The sequence below is a fragment of the Silene latifolia genome, chromosome Y (genome assembly GCF_048544455.1).
Source record: "Silene latifolia isolate original U9 population chromosome Y, ASM4854445v1, whole genome shotgun sequence".
Taxonomy (NCBI): Eukaryota; Viridiplantae; Streptophyta; class Magnoliopsida; order Caryophyllales; family Caryophyllaceae; genus Silene; species Silene latifolia.
Window position 1 is genome coordinate 333,270,662 of NC_133538.1, and position 16,395 is coordinate 333,287,056.

Here is a 16,395-nt window from a genome sequence, read left to right on the forward strand (position 1 = left end):
TAAAAGGGTCTTTGAGCTTGGTTTCTCATTGGAGGTGTGGTGTATGTTGGTTGAGGATTTTGAACATTTTGGCTTTTGTATGAAAGATTGGGATGGAATTTGGTATTCTCATTGTAATAGTTGGAATAAGGGGTTCCCCTCTTGTATGCTTGGAAAGCATTCACTTGTTCACTTGTTCCCCTACATTCACTTTAGTCATGTCCCAAAGTTCCACAACTCTCACATACTCCACTTGGAATTGATGATGATGCCACCATAGCATTAACATGTTGCTTGGGTGATTTGGAGGCCTCTTCAAGTTTAGCCATGGCCTTCTCAAACTTCAAATTAATGGTGTCAATGTGAGCACTTAGTTAAGCACCCAATTGAGTAGTGGAATCCACCTCATGCTTTCCTCCTCTAGTAGCCTTCCGAGGTCTACTATATTGCGAGTTATGAACCGCCATTTCTTCAATTTTGTTCCATGTTTGATTGTCATCAACTTCGATGAACATACCATTAGATCCCATATTGAGAATGTTTCGGGAGTCTTCATATAGACCATTCCAAAATTGTTGTACAAGGAACCACTTGCTAAGTCCTTGGTGTTGACAAGAATGACAAGTGTCCTTGAATCTCTCTCATGCTTCATAGAAAGATTCCTCATCCCTTTGTTTGAACCCGGTGATTTGGGCTCTCAACATGTTAGTCTTTTCCGGAGGATATAATTTCTTGTAGAAAGCAAGTGCCAATTTCTTCCAAGAATCAATACCAAGATTAGCCTTGTCTTGGCTTTTCAACCATTGTTTCGCGGTACCAATCAAAGAAAAAGGAAATAAGACCCATCGGATTTGGTCTTGAGTAACTCCAGTTTGGGAAATCGCATCACAATAGTCAGAAAAAGTCTCCATATGTGAGTGAGGGTCTTCACTAGGCATCCCTCCAAATTGACTTCTCTCAACTAATTGTATGAATCCGGATTTGGCAATGAAATTACCGGTTACATATTGTGGTGTAGGAGTACCATTTGGTAGGTTCTCCTCAGTTGGTACAGAATGTGATGAGAATTTAGGCATTGTGGGTTGATTTAGTGGTGAGTTTTGTATTGGGTTATCCTCTCCTTCTCTTGAGAAAGGGTTGGTAAACTCAATGTTATTTGGTTGAATGTTCACAATTTCTCCAATACCTCTCAAAGAACCTCTAGCAAGTCTTCTATTGTTGGTCAAAGTTCTTTCAATTTCAAGATCAATGGGTAACAAGTTACCTTGTGATCTCCTAGACATGTAAAATATCAAACAACTCGAAAACAATTAGAACAACCTTGAGGAGATTGACTTCCCCAAGGTAAAGAAAGACACGACTAAAAACAATTAATGAAAATCAAATCAAGTTAACACCGTCCTCGGTAACGGCGCCATTTTTGGTGTCGGTTTATAACTCGTTGTCAAAAGCTACCTAACCAAAATAATATTTATAACTTCACAAACTACTCTTAGCAAAGAGGTAATTAAAGGTCGGATCCCAAGGGACGTGTATTGATGTAGGATTTTCAATTGAAAATGGTTGTGTCTTAGGGTGTCACAATTTGGGTTGATATAGGAGATCAACTAAACTAATCAACTATATAAAGCAAAGTAATAAAAACAAGCAAGGTGATTAAAATGAGATGTAAACAATTGATTAAAAGCACTAGGGTGTCATGGGTTCATAGGGGATTCATGGGAGTTGATCATACAAACATGTTTTCTACTAGATGCAAGCTCTTATTGTTGTGATGGGATCTAGTTGGTGTATAAGCTTACAATCCCTAAGAAGGTTTGGGTCCCGTAGCCGAATTGATTAGATTGTACAACACCTACAAGTCGACTTAGTCCTTCCTATCCAACTATACGCATGGTCTAATGAGACTCGAGTTGGTGTATAAGCTTAAGTCTCATTGAAAAGATAGGTGATGGGTAAAAAATGCAAAGATTCATAGGCTCGCTTTTCATCAAACATAACATGTGCATAAGTTGAAATCACAACAAGGAAACTACTAATTCCCATGTTGGTTTCCCCTAATTCCCCATTACCCTTAGCTAAGGAAACTACTCACTCATTAGCAAGTTTAACATGCTAACAAGGTTGTCAATCATACTAGCAAAGCAAAACATGATGAATAAATGAAAATGATTAACAATAATTAAACAAGGTTAAGAGAGAATTATACCTATGAAGATGATTCCAAATAATAAAGAAAAGAATAATTAAGTACTTGCTGATTGATGGGAGGTTGTCAATCCTCCAAATAAACCCAAATAATCTTCTAATTACCCAAAATAAATGGAGAACAATAGAGAAATTAAGGAAAGATTAAGTATTGAGATTTGTATTAAGACTAGATTAAAAGTTGATTACAAGATTAAGGAATGATTTGAACTTGATTAAGAAAATATTAAGAGAGCATCCTAAACTAAGTAGTATAATGGGGTATTTATACTAAAGATTAGGTACAAAGATTCGGGTTACTAAGGGCTTAAATGACTATTAAGTCCTTAAGAAAAGTTGAGGAAATGCTCCTCTCGAAGGAAATGAGCATCTCCATTTTGCTAGTCTCGCCACGATCCTTGCGTCTTGGGGAGTGGCACGGGCTCTCTGGACTGTGATCCGAGCGGATTGGTCAGGAAGACGCTCGGATACTATGGCTGCAAGACGAGCGTCTTGTCTGGGAGACGCTCAGATGGTGGTGAAGGAAGACGCTCAGATCCCACGGCATACTGCTTCTCTTCTTTTCTTCCTTCATAATCCGTGAGGATTATTCCGAGGATGTAAGGATCCTTTCGTTAGTTCCCATTTTACTTTATTATCTACATAGGCCTTCTAGTGATGTCTTCTCTTTGATGCTTGGTCATTCGATGCGATCAATTTAGCTCCATTTCGCCATGTACATGCAAGGTTAGCACTCATTTCCTACCAAGGGGACAAAACCTCAAAGAATATGCAAAATGGGAAACTAAAGATAGTAAATGACCCAATTATGAACTATAAAGCATAGGAACGAGGTTAATTCGGGGACTAAATGTGCTCAAATATGAGTCACATTAATACAATTAGTCGAACGAAGTCATTTTGAAGGGATGCCTAGTGAGGATCCTCATCTACACATGGAGACTTTTTGTGACTATTGTTATGCAATTTCCCAAACGGGGGTAACCATGAATTAAGCATGAACATGGTTAAGTAACTTTAATAACACACCTTATTCATATTTCCACCCAAAGACACACCCCCACAACATATTTTGGTGTTAATACTTCAAGGCATCATCCAAACGAACATCAAAATAGTTAAAACCATAATATGCGACAAGAGAATCCCGAATTAACATATGAAAGTGGACACTTAACACAGTTTAGTCTCAAAGTCTACAATTTTACACAATTTCATTATTAGCATGTAAAGATTGCATCTTTTAATCAATAATCACCAAATCTAACAAACAATTAACACAAACACATGTAATATCGAGTAACATGTCAACATTACCTTAATTTGCACTTCTAACCCTCTAAACCTTCTTCAAAATAGTAGTAGTCCTTATCCGGGTGTGGACAGGGCCCGCGGGATACGCGGGATCCACAAGGGCATATCGACTCGAAAGGGTTTAAACCCTAAGTTTGGGTGGTTGACGCAAATGCTTCATGACTCCGGTTTCACTGCGGTTAAAAAAGTGTACCCTATGTCTACAAACAAGCAAGGTTTTGTAGGCTTCACTTTTATCGAATTTGACGAAGCCAACGGCCATGATAATTTTCGTCAGGCAAGAACATTAGGGGCTAGATTTGCGGAGAAAGATGCGGGGAAAGAGGACTTTTATTTGGATGCTAAACAAAAGGGCCCTTATATATGGGTTGCGACCCATGTTGATCATCGTCTGCTGACACATTACAGGAGGCATCACATTCCTGTCAACGTGCCTATGTCATGGGAGAAAGAGGCCATTCCACCAGCTGCGCTGCCCGCTGATGATGAAGAGTTGATCTACGACTTGATCTATGCCGAAATTGGACTATCCTAATCCTTCATCAGATTCTAATTAAGTCTTTAATTATTATCTGACATTATGAGTTGTAATTTGGATTATGGTGGTTGTTTGAATTAAAGTTTAGTTATTTATGTTATTTGTTACTACGTTTTAATTAAGTCCTTACACTCAAATGCAATCCACCAAATAAAATATTATAATGACTAACTTTCTACTTATAATAATAATAAAAAAGAATGGAAACGGCATAATAAGATAATAAAAATTGGAACCGTTATAATAATAATAATAATAACACAAAATGATAACGGTTCTTTGTTAAGCCGTTATCATATTACATATATCAACAACGGTTATTTTAAAGCCGTTGTCATATTACAACAATTAACAACGGTGTTTCTTAAAAACGTTGTAAAAACTGATCCACTGTGAAAACTGAAAAGTTTGTGATTTTAGTTTACCAATGGCATGCCCTACTATTATTGGTTGTTTGACCATTATTCACCTCATGCATGCTTGCACAATTAAAACCGGTACTTATAAGAACCGTCTGAGATTATGCAACTCTAAAAATAAATGAAATTTCAAAGGTATTAATAATAGAATGACTGATGGTGAACAAGTCATCTTTGCCGTCGTCGCCGTCATTAATCTTTATAGCTTAAAAAAGGTAATCTCATTTTCATAGCTACTGGCTTATATATGGGTCGTACTTGGATGATTGATGGTGAAATTGGTGATCCCATTTATAATGATGGAATTGCTGAATTTTACAATTTCGTTATTGAAAATTTTCATCTCCACTCATCAATCCCCTGCCCTTGTAATAGATGTGGTAATATTAGGATTTTGCCTATCCCAGATGTCAAAATACACTTAGAAAAGAAAAGTTTCAATAGAGATTATAGGCGTTGGATTTTTCATAGAGAATTAGAGGATGAGGATGTGGAATCTGATGTAGAGGTAAATAATCATACACCTGAAGCTGTTGGTTTAGATATAGGGGATGGGGCAGATGATGTCTGTGTAAACAATCGTTCACCTACACTTGAAGTTGTTTTAGGTGAGAAGTTTGCTGAAGATGATGGATTCGATGATTTTGAATCTACGGGTGATGGGGAAATAAATGCTGATGATTTAATTGAGAAGTTGAGTCAATCTGAAATGTCTTTATTTACTGATTGTAAGAAGTATACCAAATTGTCCGCGGTGGTAAAGTTATAAAACTTGAAAGGGGCAAATGGGTGGAGTGATAAGAGTTTTACGGATTCTCTAGCTTTGTTATGTGACATGCTTCCTGACGGTAATGTTCTTCCGAGTCGGACATATGAGGCTAAAAAAATGATTAGAGAATTGGGCATGGAATATGAGAAAATACATGCTTGTCCCAATGACTGCATATTTTACCGTAAAGATTATGAGAAATTAACTATTGTCCGCGCCGCTCTGTATGGTGTTATAAGACTAAGGAAGGGATCCCAGCTAAGGTGTTGTGGTATTTTCCAATAATACCAAGATTCATAAGGATTTATTTGAATGAAGAAGATGTAAGAATGTTGACTTGGCATAATAGTGGAAGGATTGAAGATGGAAAGTTAAGACACCCAGCGGATGGTCAACAGTGGAATGAGTTTGACGCTAAATATCCTGACTTCCCCAAAGAAGCAAGGAACTTGCGTCTAGCGATCTCCACAGATGGAATGAACCCTCAGGGAAACATGAGTACCCAACGCAGTACTTGGCCAGTTGTGTTGGCCATCTATAATTTGCCCCCATGGGTTTGCATGAAATGGAAGTATCTGATGTTGTCTTTGTTGATATCTGGCCCTCGACAACCTGGAAATGACATAGATGTGTATTTGGAAACACTTCCAGATGATCTGAAGATTCTGTGGAAAAGAGGAATACCGGTGTTTGATGGTTATAAGAAGGAAAGTTTCAATCTGAGAGATATATTATTGCGTACAATAACTGACTTTCCGGCGTACGACGATTTTTCCGGACATACTGTACATGGGAAAGAGGCTTGCCCATTGTGGGGGGAGGGGGGGGGGGAATGTTCAATCAGAATATTTGAAGCATTCTCGCAAGTATGTGTACAGGGGAAATCGTCGATGGTTATGCCCTGATCATCATTATCGTAAGCTTCACAGGGCGTTTAATAGGTGTCCTGAGCAACGTGGGAATCCTTAGATTTTGAATGGTCATAAAGTGTATGAGAAAGTGATAGATATTGAGAGAACGTACGGAAATAAGGGACCTAAGTTTTCTACTCGTGGTTATAAAAAAAACCATATTTTTTACCAAACTTCCGTACTGACGTGACCTACCGGTTAGACATTGCCTAGATTTTATGCACATTGAAAAGAATGTTTGTGATAATATAATCAATACTCTGCTGAATGTTCCGGGTAGGACAAAAGACAATAAGGCAGCTAGGGATTATATGGTTGAGATGGGTATTAGGCCCGAGCTGGCAACTAAAAAAAAAGGGAATCGGACTTTTTTGCCGCCTGCAGTTCATACTCTTTCAAAAAAAGAGAAAAAAGAGTTTTGTGAATGCTTGCATGGTATTAAGCTGCCAGAGGGCTATTCATCTAATATTAGAAGCCTTGGTTTCGTTGCAGGACCTAAAACTTACTGGTTTAAAGTCACATGACTGTCATACATTGATGCAACAACTATTAGTTGTGGTTGTTCGTTCCATTCTACCTCCAAAGTTTCGACATGCTATAATTAGATTTTGCTATTTCTTCAAATCAATCAACAATAAAGTCATTGATCCCGATGAAGCGGAAAATTTGCAGGAGATCCTCGTCACCAGTCTTTGTCAGTTTGGAATGTATTTTCCTCCCTCATTTTTCACTATCATGGTTCATTTGACTGTCCACCTAGTCCGGGAGGTTTTGTATCTCGGGCCAGTGTATTTGAGATATCATTACCCATTCGAATGATTGATAAAAGTTTATAAGGATTAAACATCTAATAGGTATCGTTCAGAGAGGTGTATTGCTAAGCGAGCAATTAATTGAAAATTATTGGGTTATTATTCGAGAATTGACAACTCTCCATCAATCAATCAAGTTCTCTTCTATTATTTCTAAGACTAACATTTAAATTTTAATATTAAATAATTCACTTTTTAATTTGTAAATCATGTGTTTTTAACTTAAGAACTAGACAAATCTTAAATAATAATTAAGGAATGATTAAAGTGCAATTTTGTGGAATTATTGAGATTAATCTATTCTAATCTACTCCTAATCTAATCTAAGGAAGGATTTTATCTCAGAAAACTTGGATATTAAGTAGGTAGTACAATGGGGGTATTTATACTGAAAATTAAGTACAAGAATTAGGGTTACAAAGGGCTTAAATGACGATTTAGTCCTTAAGAGAAGATTAGTGCCTTGCAAGTCCCTTGAAGCCACGCACGTCATAGCTTGCAAGTCCCTTGAGGACACGCGCGTCTTGGCTCAGTACTTGCTCGTGCTACTCTGGGATCCGCCCGTCCTGGGCTCGGGATGCCCGGATTATGGCCTGGGACGCCCGTCTTGAGGTCGGGATGCCCGGATTATGGGACAGCTTGGCTCTTCTTCTTGTGACTGCTTCAAGATTTGTGGGGATCATTTGAGGGATCGCGGGAGTCGGTTGTCATTGCTCATTTATTGGTTTTATTGAATTGAGCCTTAGGTAATAGCTTCCTCTTTGATGCTTGGTCGTTATGTGATATCAATTTAGCTCCGCTTCACTCTGTTTAGGCAAGGTTAGTTCTCCTCTCCTACCAAGGACACCAAACCTCATAGAACATGCATAATAGGAAGCTAAAGACAAGAAACAACCCTAATACTCACTAAAAAGTATAGGAACTAGGCTAGTTAGGGGACTAAATGTGCGTAAATAGGAGACACATCAATCAACACATTGATCAAGTGGTTTTCAGAGAGAAAATATAAGAAAAATGGACTGTTTTCTCCTCTTGTAAAAACCGGAAAAATGAAGTTGTATTAGAGGAGTTTTTGTCTAAAAATTCATCCATGCAAATATGTGTGTTGAGGGGAAAATATAGGGCTGAGCAAAATTATACGATAAGGGAATTTGCGCTACAACAAATTGTCACTTGCGCCACGAGTTATACCACGGGAATTTATAATTCGTGGCTAAATTTTGCTTAGCCACGGAAAAAACTTATTCGTTATTTTGGAAAGAAAAAAATTATGCCACGGGATAACTTTTCCCATGCCAAAAAGTCATTTGCGCCACGAACTAGGCTACACTTGTGGCAAATAATCATTTTAGCCACGAGCTATGTCAGACCCGTGGCGAAATTTTATTTAGCCACGAAATGTCCCGTGGCAAAAAAAAAAAAAAAAATAGCCACAAACAAACAAACACCCGTGGCGAGTATCTTTTCTGACTTAAATTAAGATATTTTCATGTTAAGGCAAACCCAAAAATTGCTTGATTATAAAAAATACAAAATCTGAATGAATCAAATATAAAAACTATGAAAATACATTTATATATAAAATTTTGGAAACACTTTGATTAATTTAATTAGTATTATTTATTGTTTCATTTACTTTAATAAGAAATTTTAAAATTTTATAAACTTATATGTAAGCAAAGAAAAATTTATCGTCTAAATTTTTTGATTTTTTTTTTACAAATTACAATTATGTTTTGTAGGTTTTTAAAAACATTGATAATTTAAGAAATCTGTTTTAATATATAATTTTGTTTAATAAAGTCGTGAATTTCTTTTAATTTCTTTTACATTTTAAATTAAAACTTTATAATCTTGAATAACAATCTTAAATTATCGTATCACATTTAAACACATAGCATATCAAATTAAATAAATAAGTTATTTACCATATATCTTAGATAAATCTCAAATTAATATATTGTCAAACCGTTTAATTCAAAATTAGATTTACAACTTTATTTGTAATATGTTTATAGAAAAATTTGAATTTGATATAAAATTTAACTTGTTGAGAAAAAAAGTTTGGGGAATAGGAGTGAAAAAGAAACAAAAATTAGATAACAAAATTGATTGAATAAAATAAGTGCTCTAAAAAATGGAAGTAAAAAAATGATCTCCTACAAATCAATTAAAAAAAACATATCGTAAAAATTATCAATATGAAAATTCAATATGGTGAATTTTGTTTCATTGAAAATGAGCGCATAACAGGGAATATATAGAAATTATAATAATTTAAAGTCACAAGTGCAAATAATGTCAAATTTTTGAGAAAATAAACGATAAATCATAACAAAGAGAAATCACTTTAGGAAAGCAAGCGATTCTGTTGTACGATAGTCTTTTTCGTGTTTTATGGGTAAAAAGTGACTAATTTTTGGTAATACTTACCATTTTGGGGCGGAAAAAAGACCATTAGTTGTAAAAAGCGGTCATTATTTTCTTAAACAATTGTCACATTTTTCATATCGCAGGTACGACAGTCATATTATAGAATTTGTATAGAAAAATATACGAAAAAATGAGTACAAGAGAAATAAAAATAAGATTGTTGATAAACTAAAAAAATAAAAAAATGTTAGGAAAGCAGGATTAAAGTTTACCTTTTGGAGAAAATTGTTTTGCTGACTTCAGCAAAAAAAAAATGACGTCAAAATTATAGCCGGGAGGTTAACATCGAAAATTTGATTGTTTTGGCCAAAATAATGTGTTTCTCGCAAAAAAATTGTAAACCATGTAACATTTTTGCATTGTAATTAAATAGTATTAAAGGTAAATTTTGAAAGGAAAAAAAAAAACTTAAAAGGATTCAAAGTGCTAATTATATCAACAAAGTTAACTTTCAAATTCAGTAGCACATCAAAATAACTCTATGGTTAAGTGTGCTCAGGTGAGAGTAGTGTTGGGATGGGTGACCTCCAGGGAAGCCTCTCCGATGCTCACGGATGCATGACATGTGAAAACATGTTAAAGATTCAAGTGAATCAAGTTAATTAGCAAAACAAGTATCTAAATTGTCACAGTTCCATATATAATAAAAACATCCATTGTGAAAAAAAAAACAAATTATTTTACGTTTTGGTTATTTAATTTTCATATATATTGTTTGCCACGAGAATTATTTTTTGACCACGGGAAATTTTTTTGGCCACGGAAGTTATTAGCCACGAGAGAATCCGTGGCCAAAAATTAAATAATATCCACGTTCTTATTTTTCCCTTGGCTATCTCTTTTCCACGGCCACTTGCGTCACGGAAGGTATTCCCGTGGCAAAATGATTTAGCCACGGAAATTTAGCACTTGCGCCACGAATTTAGCCGTGGCCCAAGTGCTCATTTGTAGTAGTGTAATCAGCCGAGCATTACCGATAAATGTCGATCAACTGACAAATATATAAAATAAATCCCTGATATTCCTTATACGAGATTTAGTACGTAGTCGCACTATTGTGGAGGACACTCTCTCCAACAATCTCCCACTTGTCCGACACAGGTGTGCGCTACCAATTCTCTTGTCCATAAATATCTCCCACTCAATGTAAGATGTCTTTCAGATCGTTCTTGCACGTGAGCATATCATAAAGTAGTTTCCTAGATCAGGAGAATGACTGTCTGACCGGATAATCTACTATAGATCTCATCCGAGCGTGGCCACGCATTTTCTGTCACCTCTCCTCGAGTGGCCTTGAGATAAAATATGACATGGATGGCCAATCCTGTTGACCTATTTTTTTCGTTCGATACAGATCACAATGACCCAGTAGATGCCCATAGGCCTCCTTTTATGGCGCGACCTAGAGCATAAACCTAAGCCACTGGAAAACTGCACCAACTTAGACAAATAGTCGGAATTCTAAAGAATTGACTCGAAGGAATAAATAGAAATCCTTACCATGACCAGGCCACATAAGGACTCTATAAATGGTTAATGCCCGAGAAAATGTCTCTACATTCTGCCTATGTAATCGACTAGCCATCTCTATGGCCATATGACAGTAGAACTTGTCATCAATCGCCTTACATTCTAGTCACTCCGAGACGTCACCTCATTAAGTAACTAGGGACAAAATACAATGATAATCGAGTTCAATTTAATATGGTTCAATGTCGTCACTACAATCTATTTGGAAAAAACAAAGTATTTAACTTCAAATAAAATAGAAGATAAGAATTAAAAGATAATTGCAATTATCATATATGACATAGTAAATATAATATCTTAATTATTACATATCGCATAATTTACAACAGTTCTGGGATTCATCTAAATCCCATACAAACTACATGACTATCATGCTTAGCTTGAGATAATGTCTTGGTTAAAGGATTAGAGACATTATCAACTGTCCCAACCTTACAGACTGTTATTTCCTTCCTTTCAATGAAATCTCTAATTATATGATATTTCCTAGGTACATGTCTAGACATGTTACTAGACTTGGGTTCTTTTTCTTGAAAAATTGCCACGCTATTACCACAATAAACAGTGATAGGATCCTTAGCAGACGGAACTACTCTTAGTCCCTCCAAAAGTTACCTAATCCAAATAGCTTCTTTAGCTGCTTCAGCTGCTGCAATGTACTCAACTTCTGTTGTCGAATCAACAGTCACGGACTCCTTAAAACTTTTCAAGCAAACAACTCCCCCATTTATCAAAAATACAAAACCAGCCTGGGATTTCATATCATCTCTATCCATTTGGAAACTAGCATCCGTGTAACCTTTTATACGTAATTCAGTTTCTCCTCAAAACACCAAGAATGAATCTTTAGTCATTCTTAAGTACTTAAGAATATTCCTGACGGCTATCCAAATACTCTCACCTGGATTATTATGATAGCAACTTGTCATACTCGATGCTTAAGAGACGTCAGGACGGGTGCACATCATAGCATACATGATCGATCCGACAGCGGAAGCATAAGGAATCGATCGATTTCATGCGTTCAATATCCTTAGGTTCAGTAGGACACTGTGACTTACACAAAGTTATCCCACTACCTATGGGTAGAAAACCTCTCTTATAGTTTTTCATATTGAATCGATCAAGAATATTATCGATAAATGCTTCTTGACTCAAAGCTAATGTCCTTTTCGATCTATCTCTATTTATCTGGATACCCAAGATGCGCTAAGCTTCGCCCAAATCTTTCATTTAGAACTGTATTCCCAACTACTCTTTCATTGAAGTAAGCATAGAAACATCATTCACAATGAGTAGTATGTCGTCCACATACAAAACTAAGAAAACAAACTTGCTCCCACTAAACTTCATGTACAAACATGGTTCCCGACACATCGAGAGAATCCATTCTGTTTAATTACATGATCAAATCGATGATACCAACTCCTTGATGCTTGCTTAAGACCATATTTGGATCTCTTAAGTTTGCATACTTTGATAGGATTTTTAGGATCTATAAAACCTTCAGGTTGTATCATATACACTTCCTCTTCCAGAAACCCATTCAAGAAGGCGGTCTTGACATCCATTTGTCATATTTCATAATCATGAAATGCAGCAATCGCTAACATAATCCGAACAGATCTAAGCATAGCAACTGGTCCAAAACTTTCGCCATAGTCTAAACCATGAACCTGGGAGAAACCTTTTTCCACCAATCTAGATTTGTAGACATCTTTATGTCCATCCATGCCAATTTTGATCTTAAAGATCCACTTACACTGAAGAGGTAGAGTATTGATGCTTATCTTAAATATGATGTTTTACACCTCATTTTACACGCATTTCAGAGCTCATTTATGTAGTTTATGCTACTATTTGCCCCATTTCGTCTACTTTCGTATTTTTATGTAATATTGCAGATTTATGCGGAAATGAGTAGATATTGAGCTAAATCCGTCCCTGAGTACCTTGCATTGCATTTGACATGAAGTGGAGACTCGAGAGATGAACTTGGTGCGTATTTCGAAGCTTGAAAGACAACTTTATGAAGAATTAAAAGCGGATTATCAGCTACTCTAGTCGATCGACTAGACCCTATAGTCGATCGACCAGAGCCCGACTTACAGGAACTCCTGTTCAGCATACCTCAGTCGATCGACTGCCTTGTGTGGTCGATCGACCATGCCACTATTTCAGACGTGAATTAAAGATCGAGAATAAGAAAGCCCAATGTATTGTAGGTTTAGGAATAAGTTGTTACGTTAAATTCCTATATAACGTAACCTGACATTAAGCTTTAGGTATTCAGTTTTCATTGAGCTTGCATCCAGTTTTAATTTATCATTAATTAGGGTTTGGTTTCCGAGTTGAATCATTCAATACAATTCCTTTCGCTCGTGCTTTTCTTCCAGCAATTCTTCTACTGGTATTTCTTTGTTCATTATTTCAGTTTTAGTGCTTTATTTCGTTCGTAGCTAGAATTGATAGATTAGTCTCCCGAAGCCATAATTATCGTTTTATGCTAATCTTTTGTTCCGTTAATTTAAGCATGAATTCAGTAGTTTATTTCGGTAATCTTGTTGTTGTTTTTACCAATATCATGAGTAGCTAAATACCTCGTGCTAGGATGTAGGGAATCAGAGATTAGGCGGCGAGAATAGTACGAATCGAGTCGCGCCACGGTCGATCGACCGCACACCCTGGTCGATCGACTGGCCACGTGAGGTTTTGCTTCGTTTTAATTGATTTAAATTCTATATTTGACGAATCGAGTTCACGCGACTAGTTGAACGCTCAAGAAATGACTGACCCATTAGATCGAAAGATAGGGAAAGTTGGTAGACTACCAATTAAAATGACTAAACTATGCTAAGATCGAAAGATAGGTAAAGTTTAGATTTTTATTCACTTTTCAGGATGAGAGTCAGTACTAGTGATATTAGGGACCCGTAGCGAGATCGAAAGACGTTACATGTTGAGAGTGGACCGAGAGGACCTCTTGTTTTCCCGCCTCATGTGTTTATTTCAGACCTACTTAGTATGCTGCTGCTGAAACTACAGTGAACCGATCATCTTAGTACTCCTTTTAAATTTTATTTTATACATTTCTTTAGTTTATTGCTCATTAGTTATAGACCAATTCAAACAACCCCCACATAATCGTTACCTTAGACTGAAATTAGACAACTAATAATTACATCTGCCTCTCTGTGGTTCGACCCTGCTACCGCTATCTATAGTTGTAGTTAGGAATTATAAATTTATCTTTGGTGAACAACGACGGGCATCAAGTATCTTTAGGTAAGTCTACCAGGTCCCATACCTGATTATCGTAAATCGAATCCATTTCGGATTGCCTGGCATCAAGCCATAGCTTAGAGTTGGAACTAGTAATAGCCGCTTTGTAGGTTTTAGGTTCGTCACTTTCTAAAACTAACACTTCATAATCACCATTATCTTCGATAACTCCTAGATATCTATCAGGTTGACGACTTACCCTATCTGACCTCCTAGACTCAGAAGGAACAATCATAGAGCTAGACGATGAAGGAAAATCATCCTGTATCGTCTCCTCAGTTTGTGGCTCTTAAACTTCTTCAATTTCAAGTTTTCTCCCACTCTGTCCTCTAGAAATAAACTCCTTTTCTAGAAAGACAGCCTCACAAGTCACAAACACTTTGTTCTCGTGACGGTTGTAGAAGTAATAGCCACATGTTTCCTTTGGGTAACCTACAAAGATACATTTGTCAGGTCGAGGGGCAAGCTTATCGTCAAACTTGTCCTTGACATAAGCTTCACAACCCCATATTTTCATATATGAAAATTTTGGGACTTTCCCTTCCCATATCTCATATGGAGTTTTATCGGCTGCTTTAGTGGGATTTAGATTTAATGACCTTTGAGCAGATAAAATGGCAAATCCCCAAAATGAGTTCGGTAACTCAGTTTGACTCATCATAGAACAAACCATATCCAATAAAGTCCGATTCCTCCGTTTAGCTACACCATTTAATTGTGGAGTGCCTGGTGGAGTAAACTGAGATACAATACCACAGTTTTAAAGGTGGGAATCAAATTCATTACTCATGTTTTTGATTTTATTATCTAACTGGTTCTCTACTTCATTTTTAAATTCTTTGAACTTTTCAAAAGCCTCACTTTTATACTTTATTAAAAAAATGAAACCAAACTGTTAGAAATCTATATCTCATACTACTCAACATATTCTTATATGTTACAATTTAATTTAATCATTAAATTAATTTAGATCTTATGTATGCAAACATGAATAAAGATAAAGAAGAAATCGTCATTCTTACAATAGAAATTTCGGATTATTGGGCACAAATGAGTTCTCCTACTCACTTGTTCTTGAGCTCTCCTAATATGGATGAACAAAGATTCAAGGGTAGAATCTCTCCCAAAGATGAATACCCAAAGTAACCCCTTAATAAGATTAATATTATTAACACTAGAACAATATTAATATAAATAAAATTGACTCAAAAATATTGAATTTGGTCTCTTAATTTTCGGTTAAGAGAAGGGAGAAGAAAGAGTAATAATCTCTCTAAAAACTCTTTATTTTTAGATGTTAGAATGAATCAATATACACTAGTATGCATGTAGTGTATATTAGGAAAAATAATGAGCAAAAGACCCTTGGCCTTGCATAAGGAAAACCGGGTAGGAGGGGGTGGATATGGCTAGTGCATGAGCTTCAATTCTTCCCAAGAAATATAGGCATTTAAGGCTATGTATTAGGTCTTATGATTATGCCTTCCACTAAACATAATTAACACAAAAATAAGCCTAACACTCCCTCCTAATTTTCGGCACATATGGTGTAAAATGGAAAATCCATTTTACACATTATTTTGTCAATTTGTCACATGTAACATGTTTCATGACATTTGGTATATAAAATGTATTTTTAACAATTAAAAATCAACATATTAATAAAATATGTCACTTATAAAGTTGACCTAGTAATTCATAATTACTTGTACCGTAATGGGTTCTCGAGTCATAAATTACAACATTCTGTATTTATAATAATCAATTCATTCCTTTTTAATTATTTCCGTAAACAATAATTTCATCTAAGTAATAAAACAATTCGATTACTTAGACCGTATCTTATTTAATCAAATTATAATGAGATACGTAAATATTACCTCCAAAATCGTCCGTCAATTTTAAGTAATTTAATTAACCCGTATCGTCATACGATCAATTAAATAATCAATTAAGAGTGTTACCCTTTAGGTATGACCTAAGGGGATCAACTGATCACCACCGTCGCACGACAGTAATGTCAAACTCTAGTCAGCCAATCATTACCGATATGTGTGGACCAGTTGACGGTAAAATATTACTTCCCACATGTATTCTTAAAATGAGACTTAAACATGTGATCATCATGATCGACAGTTGTGATCGCATTATTGTCGGAGGACACATATTCCAACAATCTCCCACTTGTCCTCGACAAGTG

At 36.0% G+C, this 16,395-nt stretch overlaps 1 non-coding gene across 1 annotated transcript; it reads left to right on the forward strand.

The window, feature by feature from the left end:
• The first annotated feature begins 575 nt into the window (after window positions 1–575).
• Window positions 576–683, forward strand: LOC141635653 (small nucleolar RNA R71). Its single transcript, XR_012540325.1, has one exon. It is a non-coding gene; the product is annotated as a small nucleolar RNA R71 (small nucleolar RNA).
• The last annotated feature ends 15,712 nt before the right edge of the window (window positions 684–16,395 follow it).